This window comes from Apodemus sylvaticus, chromosome 15 (assembly GCF_947179515.1).
Source record: "Apodemus sylvaticus chromosome 15, mApoSyl1.1, whole genome shotgun sequence".
In the NCBI taxonomy this organism is placed as follows: Eukaryota; Metazoa; Chordata; class Mammalia; order Rodentia; family Muridae; genus Apodemus; species Apodemus sylvaticus.
The window spans coordinates 49,597,643-49,614,865 of NC_067486.1; the positions used below are offsets into that span (position 1 = coordinate 49,597,643).

A 17,223-nucleotide genomic window follows, 5' to 3' on the forward strand; every position below is an offset into this window, starting at 1 on the left:
TGAGAAAGCTGGAGGCCATAGGCTGACATGAAGATTTCTTCACTGTGGCTCTCCATACTATGTTCTGAAATTGAGATTGAATCCAGAGCTCACAGTTTAGGCCAGACTGACCCACCACTGAGTGCCTCAGGATCATCCTTGGTCTGTGTCTCAGCAGTGGGCTTGCAGACGCATGTTGCCGCGCTCCGCTCCTCTGTAGTGACTGGTGATCCAAACCCAGTTCCTCATTCTTGCAGGGCAAGCACTTTGCTCACAGAGCAATCATCTCAGCCTTCCCCCAAAACTGAGTTCTTGATATACTTCTGACACATACTGAGAAGGTTAAACAAGTCAAGCCAGAGGTACATAAACACTGGAATTTCCAGTGTTACTTAAATAATTAGTAATACCACTATCTTTTTTAAAGAAAAAGAAGAAAATATTTTGTTCATCCTACTAAATTTAAGCAATAGTAGAGAATGTTTTTCCAAATTGCTCAAACATTTTAATGACATCACTCAGATGATAAAATTGCTATTTATCATCCTAAGTATCTTAGGTTAGACACTAAACAACACTCTATATAACAAGCCATATATAAGAGCTGTTTGTTTTTTTTTTTAATGAGCTTTTTTTATTGTCAGGAACTCTTTTTATATTCATGACCATGTTTAATTCTCAGAGTAAGCCTTGAAAGTAGCCACCATTTATATCCCCATTTTCCAGTTTAGGGAACTGAGGCCGCGGGATTAGTAAGTGTAAGGAGTTTGTTCAAGGTCATGTAACTATGAAATAGCAGAGCCAGTGTTCATTGAAGAACTTTCTGAGCACAAATCCATCACCTCTTAAGCTGGAGGCAATCCTTCTTCTATGGGAAGCTTTGGTATAGACAGACCCCATGAAGATTCACAGATAAAGAAAATACCCAATATAAATTGCATAGCTTACTACAAATATACAGTTCCCGTTGAATAACAACTCTATTCCACGAGAAATGACATAAAATCAAAATGTAATTATGCTTCTCCCAAATATAAATGAAACCTCAAATCTACATCAATATCCAGTGTCTGTCAATGCTGTCAGACAGGCTTCAACTGTGGAAATTGCTGGTCTTGTTGCTAGCATCTAAACGTTTTCATTCTGTGTAGTGCGTACCTGAAACTTCCAGAGACAAATGTTAGCTGACAAACATTCTTGTAACAGTCAGTACCTATATATTGTTAATTAAAAGGTCCATATTATCCTATATATAGTTTTATGTCAAGCTCTAATACATTTAGCTTCTTACCGAAGTGTCTGAGACACGTAGAATAATCTGTCACAATCACTCAGGACTACATGGGAGCCCAAGAGTTTGAAAAGAATGATAGCAGTTGCACGGATCATTCAAAGGACAAGTCCTAAAGTTCCAGTTTGTTCTTCTTAGCATTCAAAGCCAACAGAAGAACTAAAGAGCTCATAATTCAGACTTTTCTTTGCTGACTGAGGAAATGCGTTCTTCTCTTCCAACCTTAAGCATTCCAGGCCATGAGGCTGGCTCTTCTAGTCTGTCTCCCCCGAGTATTTCAAGATACCTTCCTCCTCTGCCCTAGTTCTGAGGAGCATTTTGTGTTATATTGTAATTTGCAGCTATTTTCTATTTACTTATGTACTTATTTATTTATTTATCAATCATTTTCAAGACAAGGTTTCTCTGAGTATCTCTGACTATTCTGGAATTCACTCTGAAGACCAGGTTGGCCTCGAACTCACAGAGATCCACTTGCCTCTGCCTCCCCAAGCGCTGGGATTAAAGATATACACCACCTCTCCTCAGCTACAGCTATCTGTGCTACTGAAGCACAAGGTCCTTTAGCACAGGGACTACAACTGTTTGGTGACTCTTGTGATAATTATTGATGCTGGCCCAAGGAGGCCCAAAATCAATGTTGCACGAATGAATTAATGAATGAATGACCAGGAAACACAAAGGCTCCTGGAGCTCTGCCTTTCCTTCCTGTTCATTTGGGCAACAGTCTGAGCTTTACTGATTGGTAAGAAGAAAAGGCGTTCGTCATTGCTTTCTTAGGTGATGACCCAGATTTTGTTTCAGTTCAGCTCTTCTCTGGGCTTCACTTTGAAAACCCAAGGTAATTCCAAACTATGAAGGGTGCGCACACAGAGCCTTACAGCTAGGAAGGCAACGGATGGAACGGTAGCAGGCTAAGAAACCGAGGGACCTCTTGCTATCAGCTTTTCACCTTTGAACAGAAAACATTTTTGTCTGGTGCTCTTATAATCCCAGTGCCAGGGAGACAGAGCTAGGTGGCTTTGTGGGACTTGTTGGCCAGATGGTCTAGACTTCTTGGATAGTGCCAGGCCATCAAGACTCTCTCTCTCTCTCTCTCTCTCTCTCTCTCTCTCTCTCTCTCTCTCTCTCTCTGGTTTTTTGAGACAGGGTTTCTTTGTGTAGCCCTGGCTGTCCTGGAACTCACTCTGTCGACCAGGCTGGCCTCGAACTCAGAAATCCGTCTGCCTCTGCCTCCCAAGTGCTGGGATTAAAGGCATGTGCCACCACTGCCCAGCGAGTCCCTGTCTCAATACAAAACAGCTGTATGGCCTCCACATGCATGGGCACACATGTGCAAATGCACCTGTATTCATACACACATTGTGCATACAGACACATACCACCGCCGCCGCCACTACCACCACTACCACCACATGCACAAACTTATGCACGTGTGAGGAGTTATGTCTGGAAAGGATGAAGAACGGGATTCTATTCAGAAATCAAAGTTCAGAAGTAACTAACTACATATATCAACCTCCACCATTGACTTAATTATACATGTAGCAATTAAGATGGAAAGGATCACGGACAGTTATACTGCTGAAGAAGCTTCAGGAGGTTTAACTGTTCTATCTAAAACTATCTATGGTAGTTTATAAGACATCGTCACCCTCCTCTTCTCTGGTTGGGCTATGTTTTAGCTAGTGCTCCATAGCTGTGAGGAGACACCATGACCAAGGCAGCTTACAGAAGCAAGCATTTAGCTGGGGACGTGCTTGCAGTTTCAGAGGGTTAGTTCATGGTCATCATGGTCTGGCAGTAGGCAGGCAGCTATGCTATGAGAGAAATAGCTGAGAGCTTAGGCCTCGTCCACAACTTTCAGACTTGGGGTGGGGAATGAGAGAATCAGTGAGGGCCATAGAAACCTCAAAGCCCACCTCCAGTGACACACTTCCAGCAAAGGCACATCTCCTAATCCTTCTCAAACAGTTCTACTAACTGGGTACCAAGTATTCAAATATATGAAACTCTGGGACCCATTCTTATCCTACTACCATAAGCCATATTCCTTTTTTTTTTTTTAATTTGGTTTTTTTGAGACAGGGTTTCTCTGTGTAGCCCTGGCTGACCTGGAACTCACTCTGTAGACCAGGCTGGCCTCAAACTCAAAAATCTGCCTGCCTCTGCCTCCCAAGTGCTGGGAATACAGGCGTGCGCCACCACTGCCTGGCAGCCATATTCCTTTTATCCTCTTTCTTCTCTTCCTCTCAACTCCCTCATTGTAATAGGCAAGATTTCTACTTCATTTTTCCTTCTTCCTCCTTCTATGGCACTAATTGCAGCTAGCACAGTAGGGGACCTATAGCAGCTGATCTCAAGTTTGTATAGAAAAAGGTATCAAATTCAAGGTTCAGCAGAAAAAAAACGTTTTTGGGAAAAGAAGATGACATTTCAAGGAAAAAGTTTGGCAGGATGGAAAGAGGAGACCATGTCAAGACCCAGAGTCAATTATTCCACTGTGTAGTTTTTAGTCAATTTTCAAGATTTAGTGTCTCTCTTTCGCACTTTGTTATTTTTCAAGAAACCCTTTCTCCCAGGCTAGCCTTGATATATTCCCTTCTTGTTAGTAATTCTTGTGTGGTAGGGTTAAGCTTAGCTGTGAATCCATATGGAACTTGCCATTTAATACTGTCTCTCCCAGCCTTAGCTGTTATATTCTTTACCTTGGTGTATCTTTTTTTTTTTGTAGGCAATTTCACAATGGTATGTGACTTGTACTGTTTCCATCCTACTTCTCTGGTCACATGTGCTTCCCATATTAAAACTGATCCTCCAGCTAACACTCCTGACATATCTCCCAGTCCTGATGGTCCTCCTTCACTTGGGCGTGGGGAGAGGGTTACAGATTTTTCTCAGTTGTTCTTTGCTGACTCTTTGCCTGTCTAGTGGTCCTAATAGATCTTCCCTTCTTCATCTGACTTTGGTTTGTTTTTGTTTTTTATTTTGTTTTATTATTTGGTTTTTTGAGACAGGGTTTCTCTGTGTAGCTCTGATTGTCCTGGAACTCAATCTATAGACCAGGCTGGCCTTGAACTCAGAAATCTGCCTGCCTCTGCCTCTTAAGTGTGGGGATCAAAGGTGTGTACCACCACTGCCTGACTTCATCTGACTTTGAATACTTCTCTGCAGGATGTGATAAGAATTAAGAAATAAAGAAAAAAAAATCAAGACCATCTATGAATCCAGATTTTGTAGTTCCAATAGACAGGACCAGAAAGTCTTCAAAATACACCACACAATGAAACAGAACTGTGGAGCATTAGTGGAAATTGCTGGCTGAACCAGTCAAGGAGCATACCAAATAGGCAGGCATACAGAGAAATAACATTTCTGGATAGCTGGAGGTACAATATCAGGTCATAAACACTGTAAGTAATTGTGGCTAAATTTCTCCAGTTGGGGAGAAAAGGCAGATTCTACAAATTACAGGGTAGTAAATGAATCACGGAGTAGAGGTACGGGTTTAGAAAATGGTGGAACGCCCATTACTGGCCCTCTCCATCTAGCTAACTTTCAAGGGAAGCCTTTGCGTAACATCACATACATATTCCCAATCTCCAGCCCCCCATCCCCATAGCGGGGATCCCTGCCTTTCAACTGGTGACTGTCGGGCTTTTGTTCTGTGCTTTGTTATTGTGAAGTTCTGGATTCTGTGGGAGATTACAACTGTGGTACAATTAATTTCCCCCTCTGCCCCTTAAGCTTGTCTGAGGCTTTACAGATCTTGAAATGAAATCTGACGAGACAGGTGAGTGAGGAAAAGGAAGGAAGAGCAGAGGGCTTGGCAGAGGAGGAAAGGAGGGCACCAGAGCTCACGCCTGTGGCGGGCCATAGGAAACTGGGTCTTCAGGGGTCGTCTAGCTTGCCCCATTCAATACCTATTTGCCTTATTTTAATACTGGTATTATTTCAGAAAAAAAAACTTTCTCTGAATTAATTTTTGTTTATTTTCTCTGACTTCATTATTTACTTTTAAAGTATATGTGACACACACATTAATATAACATTTGTGTGTCCTATAAAATGAACAAGAATTAGACTTAGTTAAGTATTTCCATTCTAACAGAAACCCCTGTTTCTCCTCCCAGTACCCCCACCTGCATCTCGCACTGAGTAACTATTCATCCTTACTGAGAGAATCAAGCAAAATATCCTTTCTACCTGGTCCGCAGCCTAAGCAGAAAACACTGGTGAAGCCACATGAATTCAGTCCTTTTTTAACTGACACAAAGAAAAAGTTGGGGTATGTTAGTGATAATTTGTAAAATTATTAAATAATTTTTAATAAAAATATTAGATTACTATTAGGTAAAATATTAATTATTACTAGGTAATTTTTTCTAATGAAAACAATCTCAGTATCTGGAAAGGGCAGTGCAACTGGCTTTCTGAGATTCGATTCTTCAATTTTTCCTTTATTTTTGTTTTATTTATTTATTTATTTATTTAATTAATGTTTTTGGATTTTTTTTTTTAAAGGTGTGTGCCACCACCGCCTGGGTTTTTTTTTTTTTTTTTTTTGTTGTTGTTGTTGTTTTTTTTTTTAGCTTTATTCCATGTCCTTCCAGATTAGCAAGAGATATTTAAGCCTCATTAAGAACAAATTCTTCAGCCAGGCCATGGTGGCACACTCCTTTAATCCCAGCACTTGGGAAGCAGAGGCAGGCAGATTTCTGAGTTTGAGGCCAGCCTGGTCTATAGAGTGAATTCCAGGACAGCCAGAGCAAACAGAGAAACCCTGTCTCAAAAAACCAAATAAATAAATAAATAAATAACAACAATAATAAAAAATTTGAAAGAACAAATTCTTCTCTGATAAAATTAATAAATGCAAATTAAGAAATGTATAAACTCTTCTAACAAAGTTGTATCAGGTATTTTTGAGTAGGCTGTGGGAAACATGGATGTAATGATAGCGCAGTGGTCATTTCTAGGGAAAACTAGAAAACCAGATAAAAAAAGAGGTTCCAACTTAACCTACACCCTTCAGTTTCTTCAAAAGAAATCTGAGGGACTATCAACCTGCTAAGTTCTGATGACACCCGTAGGTGATTGGTTTATCATATCATGCAGTATATAAATCCCGTTGAGTTCAAATAACACACATGTAGGTGGTTCTTTGACAAGCTCAATAAATGTGGAATGCTGATTAATGGGTCAAGGGGGATGTGTTGGGAGGCACATGCTCCGGGTTCTGCCTTTGACAGTGCTTTAAAAAATGACTGAGAAACCTGTAAAGAAGGCATGAGGTTTGTGAATGAGTCCCAGACACTGAAATCAATAGCACATGTGTTGAATGAACTAATTGATCTACAGGACAGTGCTGAAAATGGGACTCAGAGACGAAGTTTAGAGAAAAGAGAAAGGAAAAGGAAAGTCATCCTTTCCCGAGCATATACTGCTTGTTAATACCGGTCCAAGAATAGTGCAAGTATTGTTCACTCTTTACACTATTCTTCTGGAATGTTACTATCAACTGAGGCAAACTGAAGTTACGAAATCTTTCCAAGTTCACCATGCTTGTATGTGTTTGTATGAAGAAAACAGAAAACAGCTATGTCGGTGTAGCCTTTGGGCCCCGGTTCTGAACTACCATACAATATTTAGGCTATAAACCCTTGCACCTCAATTCCTTCAAGTAAATTATACAACATTGGCCCATCCTTAAAAAAAAAAAAAACCCAAATAAGAACAACAAACAACACTTTATTTTTCCTTTTTGAGAATAAGCACAACATAGGCCAAAAGAGCTTTAAAACATTTTAGTTTTGCATTAATTGAACTATTTTATCAAGGATCTGTGCTCACTCTGTACCCCCTGCCTGTGAGTCACACTTGACTGAACACATCCACAAAGACAAGAGGCAGGGTCTGTGCTAAAAGACTAAGAGTCAAGAATGGTGCTCTAGAGAGGATGTGCTGAGACAGTGGAGCTAGCTTGGGAAAGACAACAGAGCTGGGTGTGGTTATGAAGAGTGGTCTTTGCATGTTCGCCATACCGCGTTCGGGGATTAGGTTATTCTATGTAGTCGGTAGTCTCAAGGGAACGGAAAAAGGAAAGCTTAACTAAAACGAGAGTAAAACGAGCTAAAACTTAAAACGAGAAAAATGATGCTAAAGGCTAGGAAGAACTGTATACTGATGAAAACTGCCGGATGGAACCGGCTGTCTTGGGATCAGGGCCACTGCCGGAGCTCGGTGAGGGAGACAGAAGGACTCGCTGAGAATGTGGCTGAAGCTCTGACCTGACAGTGCTAGAAGGACCTTTCTGCGGATGGTAAGTGAAGAGCAGTCACTGGCGGGAAACTAGTTTCCCTGGAGAGACCAGTTAGTATGGTGCGATCCTCGGGTGACTTACTTTCTGGTATGTCCCGCTTTTCCTCACACACAGACAAATAATTAAAAAGAAAAAAAAGGAGGAAGGAAAAGAGGTGGAAAGAGAGAAACTTTGCAGAACTAAGCCTAACCCAGAGTTGCGTCTAGCCGAATAATAGAGAGGATCCTTTAATCTCTTCTCGATTGCTTGAATTTTTCATTGTGAAAAAGACAACCCTACTGGACATGGTGGCACATGCTGTAATCCCAGCATTGGTGAGTTGGAGGCATTATAATCTTTGGTTCAAGGTCATTCTTCATTACAGAGTTCCAGGCCCACCTGACCTACAGTGAGACCCTATTCAAAAAAACAAAGCCAGGAGGTGGTGGCGCATGCCTTTAATCCCAGCACTAGGGAGGCAGAGTCTGTGGAATGTCTGAGTTTGAGGTCAGCCTGGTCTACAGAGTGCATTCCAGGCTACACAGAGAAATCCTGTCTTGAGGGGGTGGCGGAGGGGCGCAACAGCAAACCTGAAGCAAGGATAAGGAAACAAGGACTACCAGCCACTGAGATGTGCTCAGAGTCTTCACCACAGAAGAGCACACCGACTGTTATCCAATACCACACGGTCAGCCCTGAACATACACATACATGTAACGTTATACAGACTGAGAGGGCTGTACTTCTATATTTATGAAAACACACACACACATGCACACACAAAAAAAACAACTAATGAGAAGAAAGTTTTGGAAATTGAAGAATGAAGAGAAAGAAATGGAGGGTTTAGAGGGAGGGAAGGGAAGGGGAAAATGATGTAATTATATGTATATTAATTATATATATAACAATTATAATTAATTGTATATTACATAATATATACTCATTACAATATAAATTATATTATATAAATAGGCTATTAAATAAAAAGAAATAATTACAGCTGAGAGGTGGTGGTACACGCCTGTAATCCCAGCACTTGGGAGGCAGAGGCAGGTGGATTTCTGAGTTTGAGGTCAGCCTGGTCTACAAAGTGAGTTCCAGGACAGCCAGGGCTACACAGAGAAACCCTGTCTTGAAAAAAACAAATCCAAAAAACCAAAAAAAAAAAAAAAAAAAAAAAAAGAAAGAAAGAAAGAAAGAAATAATCACATAAAACAATGATTGGGCAACATACGATCTTGCTATTTAAATATATCTTATATGGATTTTAGTGAGTATGCCAGGTTATCTAAAATGGAAAATACTTGAGACAATTAAACAATATGAAGCTATAACTTCTGGTGACTATCATGTCAGTTCTGCTTATGATTTATATGGGGTCTCTATCTTCTCTGTTACCTCTTTCTTTTCTGGATACTGTATATTTTGATTTTTTTTTATTTGATTTTATCTTCTAGCACAGATGGCCTTTCCGAGTTCTTTTTCTTGTCTCGTTTACCTGTTGTTTAGATCTTTGCTTTCTACTCCATTTCTGGAGTAGCACTGGGCTAGCTACCTTTCTAGCTCCGGTGGAGAACAAGATGTCAAGGGAGATGCCATCATTTTCCTCAAGGTATCTGCCACTGGTTAAAGACTTCTGTCAATACATCAATATACAATCCTAAGAAAAATATCTGGACGCCTTCTAAGAGTGTTACCGATAGAATCCCACAGAGGATCGCAGGAGATTAGGGATTCCGAAGTGTGTGGCTGAGCAGCACCCTAGGAGAGGAGGCTATTTATTCTTTCTTCTCACTGTGTATTCTGTTGCTTCTCTTCAGTGCTGTGAATGTCTGCATTGCCCCCAGGATAAGATCTCTAATTCTTCGTCTCTTTACTTTGGCTTTAAGGGAAGTGGTATGATCCCCACTCCCTTACGCATACCTTCCACTTACATAGGCATGCGTATTGTACAGAACAGAAGTGACTCTCAGAAAGGTCAGGTACAAGTCATAAATTGATGTCTAAGGCGCTGTAAGTTTCTCAAGTTGGTTTGTGTCAAAAGGCAAGATCAATCAATTTGCTTTTTTAGGTGCTATTATACCCAACTGATTGCTTTATTCTGGGCTGAGGCTGATAACTTCCTTTCATATTTATTTATATATTTATATTTATTTATTTATATTATTTTTTGAAACGAGGTCTCACTATGTAACTTAGGCTGGCCTTGAACTTCTACACTTTTGCTAGAATTACAGACACACACTACCATGCCTAGTCGCCGCTGTGTGTAGAGATGCTGGTGAAGTGTAGATGTGTGTAGAGAATGGTGAGAAAGGCAGGCAACTGCAAACAATGGGTACATAAGCTGCAACGAGATCTGCAGACTCCATCGGTATGCTAGCTAAAGTTTACAGAACCAGGCCACGCATCTGCCATTGACTTGTATGTGTAAAAGATAAATAAAAAGAACACTGATTGACTGCTTAACTATTTTGTGTGTGTGTGTGTGTGTGTGTGTGTATGTGTGTGTGTGTGTGTGTGTGTGTGTATGTGTATGTATATATTCTCCTTGTTTATAAAATGGGAATAGTAAGAGTAATTAAAATTATATATATTATATATAAAACATTTAAATTTTAATTACACTTATTATCCCCATTTTATAGACAAGGAAAGTAATTTCTAGGGTCATTAAATTTTTTTTCCCGAGGGCTGCTGAGTGGTAGCATCAGGATTTGAATTAGGATTGCAAGTGGAAGCAAAAATAGAAGAAATTGCCTATGTATTTAGATAATAGACACATGTCTATATACACACACTTACGCACATATTTAAAATGAACTTTCTAGAGAATCTACTCAACTTATGTCATGAAGAAGAAAACTGAATGGACCTATAGAACGGCATGGTGCTATACAGATGGACCATTAATGTGCAATGATTATTTATTTATTTATTTATTTGGTTTTCAAGATAGGTTTTCTCTGTGTAACAGATCCCTGGCTGAACTGGACATGCTTCATAGACCAGGCTGGCCTTGAACTCTCAGGGATCCGCCTGCCTCTGCCTTCCAAGTGCAGGGAGTAAAGGCATGCAAGTACAGTTATCTCCATTCTACAGGCTGTGTGGGCCCACAGATTTTCCGGTAAGAAATGACTCGGAAGAGAATGACTTCAGTCCTTGCTTCCTTGTGCTCTCGTGCGCTGGTCAGGCCCGTTAGCACCTCTCACTGTCAGAGACTGCTGAACTAGAACACAAAACCCTGGAGCGTGCAAATAGACGTCCATATCCAAGTGGACTGTGGAATAAATTAAAGCTCTAATTTTACTTTTTTTTTTTTTTTTAATCGAGCCAGGGTTTCACTGTATAGCCCTGGCTGTCCTGGAACTCACTCTATAGACCAGGCTGGACTCGAACTCAGAAACCCACCTGACTCTGCCTCTCAAGTGCTGGGATTAAAGGCGTGCACCACCACCGCTGGCTCTTATTTTACTTTTTCTTTACCGCATGACTTCATTCTTTTTGTGACAATGTGATTTATAAATAATAAATAATTTATTCATATGGGTTATTTTAACATACAGGTAAATCGTCACAATACACTTTAACTGATCATGCTGTGTGCTATGCAAGTGTGATACTCTTACTTTATGTGATTCATTTATGTTAAATGTATTCAACAGAAATGTGACCATAAAAATAAAGTATGTCTTCCTGTAGTGGAAGTTAGAAGCAAAAGTGGGGAGTGGGCTAGCCTTCCATATTTTTCATCTTATATAATATGCTAGAAGTAAGTCATAACAATTCACCCAGAAATTAAATATATCAACTTTTGCTGGTTTTTAACTCTTCAAAAAGAAGTGCCTCGAAATACTCCGGAAATGTTTCCTCCGTCTGCTTCGTGTCTGTAAAGGTGGTCATTTAAAAAACAGGGCCTTCTAGCTGCTCAAAAGCTAGGAAATGTCCGGGGGCTTCATTTTCTCACCACTGACCGTCTGTGCCTGCCTAGTTTGTCCCTGCCTCCTTTCTCATACAGGCAAGATAGAGATAGCAGTTAGCACAGACTTCAGAAGAGTGTAGTGTTTCTTTCTGTCAGTTGCATGCAGGGGGATATGATAGGACCTTCAGTATTATCGCATGGAATACTGTGGTTTTAGAGGATTTTTTCCTTTAAAATTTATTTTCTTTTAAAAATAAACAGAATACCACACCTCTAAACAGTACTTCACTTTCTAAGCTTCATAAACTTGTTTTTTTTTTTCCCTTTAGGTTTCATTTTTTCACTCTTACAAAAACATACATGTTCACTTAATATGCTTAGGGATGTGGGAAAAATATCTTAGGACCGCATCAAGGGAATAAAGTGACTGGGACGGTTGTGGTGGCACACACCTTTAATTCTAGCACTTAGGAGATAGAGGCAGTGGGATCTCTGTGAGTTCAAAGACAGCTTGAATATTTATAGTGATTTCCAGGCCAGGCAAGGCCACACAGTCAAACCTTGCCTCAAAAAATAAAATTAAACCGAACAGAAAGGTTATCTTACTCAGTTTACTTTTAAAATTTAGGCTATTAGTTAGACTATAAAAATCATACTATTTAATCTTCAATACTGTTTGTATTTAAGATTCTTGAACATTTTGGATCTTGGTCAGAAGGAACTCCAGGAAAACATCTGGGACCTAGAATAGTTCCAGTGAGTTGTAGATGCTGAATAACCATTTAATGAAGGCAATCTTGGGAAAGCTTATTTTAATCTTCAAATAAAAACTAAAATCAAGTGTAAGAATGAAGGAGACTAAAAGGACTCACTGTCTCTAGATATCCCCGACTACACAGTTGTCATATACAGTGGGAAATATATAAAACAAAGGATGTATGTATGTATGTATGTATGTATTTCAAATCTTGGCTATATTGAACCAAGAAGTCTATTTCTAAGGCAGACTGTCAGTTGTCATTTTCCCACAAGGTGTGTAATTTCAGCACATCTTGTGTACCCATACAGGTGATTGCCCTGACTTTTAAGCGAACATTTGGGTATTTTAGCATAAGGCTTATCTTTGTTTCTGTGTGTTGTGTTGAATTTTTTTCTTTCTTTCTGAATTTGCCTGCTAACGAAGCAGTCACAATCTCAATGCATTCTAGTCTTGATAAACTTATCTCATACTATTTTGGCCTATGTGATGGCTTAACCTATTGTTAAAAAAAAATCTAAGCCGATAAAAGTGTTTCTTGGCCACTTGTTAGCAGGCCGGGCTGTAAAATCATAACACAATGCTCGCCTCTTTCATGGGGCACCACAAGGCAGCGATCAAACCCACCCCTCCTCACTTCCATATCCAGTGGAGTTGTAGTTTATCACCATAACCCTCCCAAGTCAGAAGGACACCAGTTTCAAGCCTGGCAACTTGGTAGAGAGAGGGCTTCCCTCCTGACTCCTACTCTGCTGGGCCTCTCTACCTGTCCTCGCCCACTGTCTACAGGTCCCGAACATTAGAAAATAGAAAATGTGATGATCTTTGTGTGTCTCTGTGAAATGTGTGTATGTGTGCGTGTGTTTGGGTGTAACGCGCCTCCTGTTTGGCTGCGCCGCCCGTCCGTCACGGCGCGGGCCAATGGCAGGCTGCCTTATATAAAATGAGTGTTTTCAGTCTCTCCGGGTTGCATGTACTGTATGTGGAGCAGTGTACAGTGGAGCGGAGGCAGCGCGGCTCCGCGAGCTCCTCTCCACTTTCCCATAGAGAGCCCCTGACTGGCCGCTGAGGGCGAGCCACACACACGCCCTCGCGCCGCGGCGAGCCCGCGAGGTAGGCGCCCGCCATCCGCAGCCTTCGCAGGCGCTCTCCCGCACTTTCTGTTTTCCTACTCACTTGCGAGCCGCCGGGGCTGCAGCCCGAGGACTCCGCGGCAGGAGCGGCGGCGGCGGCAGCAGCCGGTAGGGTGGACTTGAGGAAGGCGAGGGGAACCCGCGCGTCCGGAGCCCGAGCCGCCACCGGCCGGCGCCTCGCGGGCCACTTTCCCCTCAGCCAAAACTTTGGGTGGCGAGAGGTCGGGCCGAGGGTCGCGGCGGCCGCGCCGGCGGCGGGCCCGGGCCGGGGGGCGCGCGGCGCTGCCCGGCGAGCGCGAGCTGGGGGCCGGGCTGGGGAGGAGTAGGCCAGCCGGTGCCAGGCTGCGTTTGCAGGCAGCACCTCTCGGCGCCCGGGCAGCGCCGCCTGAGGGGGCACGGAGCCGGGGCGCGGGGCTGAGCCGCCCGAGGAAAACAACAACGGAGCGGTCCTCACGCCGGCGGGCGGCTCGTGGCCGCCCCGGGAGCCCCAAACTTCAAGGAGGCGAAAGTACGTGGAGGAGCCCCGGGCAGGGCTCGGCTGCCGGGGGAGGTGGGGCCTGAGGAGCCCGGGGCAGGGGTGGAAGGTACGGGAAGGCTGCCCTCGGTGGGTCTGGGCTACGTTTGCTGTGTGCGACGGTGACCGGGACGGGCAGCCCGGCTGCTCGTTCATCTGCAGAGTTAGGATTTGGGTGTTCCGGCCCCGAGATCGGTGTCCCCCTCACCCCCCACCCCCAGCCAAATGCGCGGCGAGCGGAGAAAGTGCTGTTCTAGTGCCAGAGTAGCCTGGAGGAAGAACAGGGGAGAGGGGAAGAAGGCGAAGAAGGCGAGAGAGGGAGGAGGGGAGGGGAGGGAAAGGGGAGAGGGAGGGGAAGAGAGAGAGAGAGAGAGAGAGAGAGAGAGAGAGAGAGAGAGAGAGAGAGAGAGAGAGAAACGGGAGGGAAGAGAGAGAGAGAGGAGGGGGGAGAGGAGGAGGGAGGCTGTGTCAGGATTTTGCTTGAATGTGGGATTATGTTGTGTCAATAAGTTTAAGGTGGAGAGAGCGAGGCTGGGGGTGGTGGCGGTGGAGGGGAGGAGGAAGGCCTTGGCTGTTTAAAGACTCATTCTGAAGGTAAGTTATGGCTTTGCATGGTCGCGATGACAGAAAACTTGCAGATCCTTTATCCGGGGATGGGGTCGATGCCTCTGGAAAGAGCTCCCCAAGCCTCGGAAGCCACGCTCGTGTTACACTGTTATTTGCTGCGATCCGGGTCGCTAGTAAATTACAGAAATCAGACTGGAGGCTTCTTTTTTTTTTCCTCCTCCACCTCGTCTCGCTCACTCACCCTCAGAAATGTATTATTATTATTTTAAATCTATTTTGGGGGGGGGGGATATCGCGTGAAACTTAACGTAACTGAGACCGAACCCGAGTCCTGTAATTTACAAGGTCCCTGAATCCAGGAATCTGGAACACGTTTATGTGTGAAATACCCGCGATCATTTCTGCTAAATGAGGAAGGTAAAACGAAACGATGCAAAAAGCTAAGACACAACATGTACGACAGAGGGGGGGGGGGGGAGAGGGAGAGACACAGAGACAAGCTATTTTTTGCTTTCCTTTCTACAGAAAGGAAAATAAAGCGTGCATTCCCCTTCCTTCCCAGTGTGTAGGGTCTAGTCAATATTTTAACTGTCTGAGGACAAATTAGCCCAGGTGGATCTTGTTGAAAAGTTTCGCGAGGTGGGGTGGAGGTGGGGGGGGGATAGCTAGAGGGGGAGGTGGGTGGAGGTGGTGGGGGATGGGGACCGAGCTAGCTCTGCCTCGGCTAATGGTCATTGGCCTGGGGCTTTGAAACCATTGCCTGTCCTGCTAATGACACGTCCAGTTCTCGTCTACCGGCCGTGGACGCCGGGCTGCTGTTCCTGGGGCTGGCTGGCGGGGACTGGGGTACTTTCCCTGCACGAGGAGGGGCGCTCTCGGCCATCCCTTGGGGCTGCCCACTCGCGGCGTGGGTTCCCCACGCGCGTCCTCTCCCCTGCGCGCCGCCGCCGCCACCTCTGCTCGCGCGACTTTTGTAGTCAGCCTACGGCCAGGGGGCGCGGGGGGTCCCCGCAGCGGACATCTCCGCGCGGCCACCCGGTCCCCCGGCCCCACGCGCGCCACGCCGCGCGGTCCAAGGCTGGAATGGCAGCGCGGGGCCGGGCGGCGGCGGCGGTGCCTCCCTGGGGGGCGGCAGAGGCAGCGGCGGCGGGATCTTCGCCGGGGCCCGCGGGAGGAGGAGGAGGAGGAGGAACGGGAGGAGGAGGAACGGGAGAAGGAGGAGGGGAAGGAGGAGGAAGAGGAGGCGAGGGAGGCGTTTCCCCCCCCAGACCGCCGCCAGTTCGAGCGGGTACGGGCACAGGGACACCCCACTCGTTGCTCCTACGTTCTGGAAAGGTGTTTAGAAGACTTTTACTCCCGGAGTGTAGGGTTTGCACTTCATTTTTTTCCTTCCCCCTCTTCCCCAAAGCAAGATGGACTCTATTGCCTTTCTCTTTCTCCCTCTACCTCTGCCTCTGTCTTGTCAGCCTTAAAGATCGACATTTTGTACTAAGATGCAAAGTTGATGGTGACCAGCAACAAAGCCTGGGTGGGATCCCTCCCTCTCCTTCTCCCTCGGCGTTTCCTAGCCTCCCCCACGCCGACCTCCCGACCTGGTGGCCTGAGCTTGCTGTCGTGGGCTGTGGAGAATTTGTTTCCCCAGGTCGACTCCGATCTCCAGGCTCGGGATTGTGACCCAGCCAGGCTGTTGGGAGCTGGCTGTGGCCGCCCAGGTCTGCAGCGCTGAGGGCTGCGATACCTGGACCCGCTGCTACGGTTGCTCCTCGGGCTGGCTGGTTGGTTCCTGGGCAGAGGGAGGCACGGAGGAGTGCCTATCGATCTTTACGATTTGGTTACCGGTGTATTTGCCCAGGGGGTGGTGATCACTTGTGCAAGTTGATGAATGATCGTGATGTGGGCTTTGCTGTTCAGAACAGATCAACTTTCTGCTTTGTACTGACAGAGAGTGGGAAGCAAGGTTCTGGGGAGACCCAGGAATGCCAGCTGGGCTGCCCCCACCCACCTTGAATAATCGAAGATGCTTTCCCTTTCTGCCCTGGCTGCTCTTTCGTGGAGGAGGGTGGAGACAGGCAAGGGGTTGAGAGGGAGCTGGACTCCTGGGGTCTGCGCCCTTCCCTCCTTGAACTGAACTCCTGGAAAGCCTTCCCGTTCTGATGATGTGCCTTTATTTGCTACCTATAGGTCACTATCATATGACAAAGGCTTTGCTGCAGTTCAACCTCCTTCCTGTGTACCTCCCATTTACCTTCCAGGGTAAGTATGCCCACTCTGGAGAGAGGGAAGCGGGTGGCTGTTGGTAGTGACAGAAGGGTCATTATTGGATGCATAGTGGGGTTATAATACTCCACTCCGCAGCTGCCTCACTGAGTTTCTCACAGCAAAACTCAGGATTTTTAGTCTTTACAGTTCACCTGCAGGTTATTGACAGTTCAAGATGGCTTAAATGTTTGTTTTTTGTTTACCTGCAAGTGCCACTTGAAAACTAATTATCAGATAGATATTTTAGTTGGTTGAAGTTTTACACAAAGTTGAAGGCCTAGTAAATTTTCCAGACACTCATGTAGAAAGCTTGTAATGTATGAATGAACTTATTAAAAACCCAAGAAAGCACCGTAATGAGGATGTGTTTAATTATGTGATGTGCTTACTTTCTTCCAGATTCTCATCTTCTTTGGTACTTGAAACAGTCACTTTTGGGTCGGGGAAAGTTGTGTTTAGGTAGTACAGTAAGCCTTTTATTTAATGTACAAGTCTGA

The 17,223-nt window shown here is 44.5% G+C and overlaps 1 protein-coding gene across 9 annotated transcripts in view; it reads left to right on the forward strand.

The window, feature by feature from the left end:
• The first annotated feature begins 13,212 nt into the window (after positions 1-13,212).
• Positions 13,213-17,223, forward strand: part of Bbx (BBX high mobility group box domain containing) — a 237,747-nt gene continuing 233,736 nt past the window's right edge. For 4 of the 9 annotated variants that reach the window (XM_052158059.1, XM_052158054.1, XM_052158062.1 and 1 more), the window contains exons 1-2: positions 13,213-13,366; positions 16,649-16,720. The gene's annotated coding sequence lies outside the window, so the exon portion shown is untranslated. Of the gene's footprint in view, positions 13,495-13,758; positions 13,895-14,435; positions 14,495-16,648; positions 16,721-17,223 lie in introns of those variants that run through there. The other 5 variants (XM_052158063.1, XM_052158064.1, XM_052158055.1 and 2 more) reach the window with 4 other exon arrangements.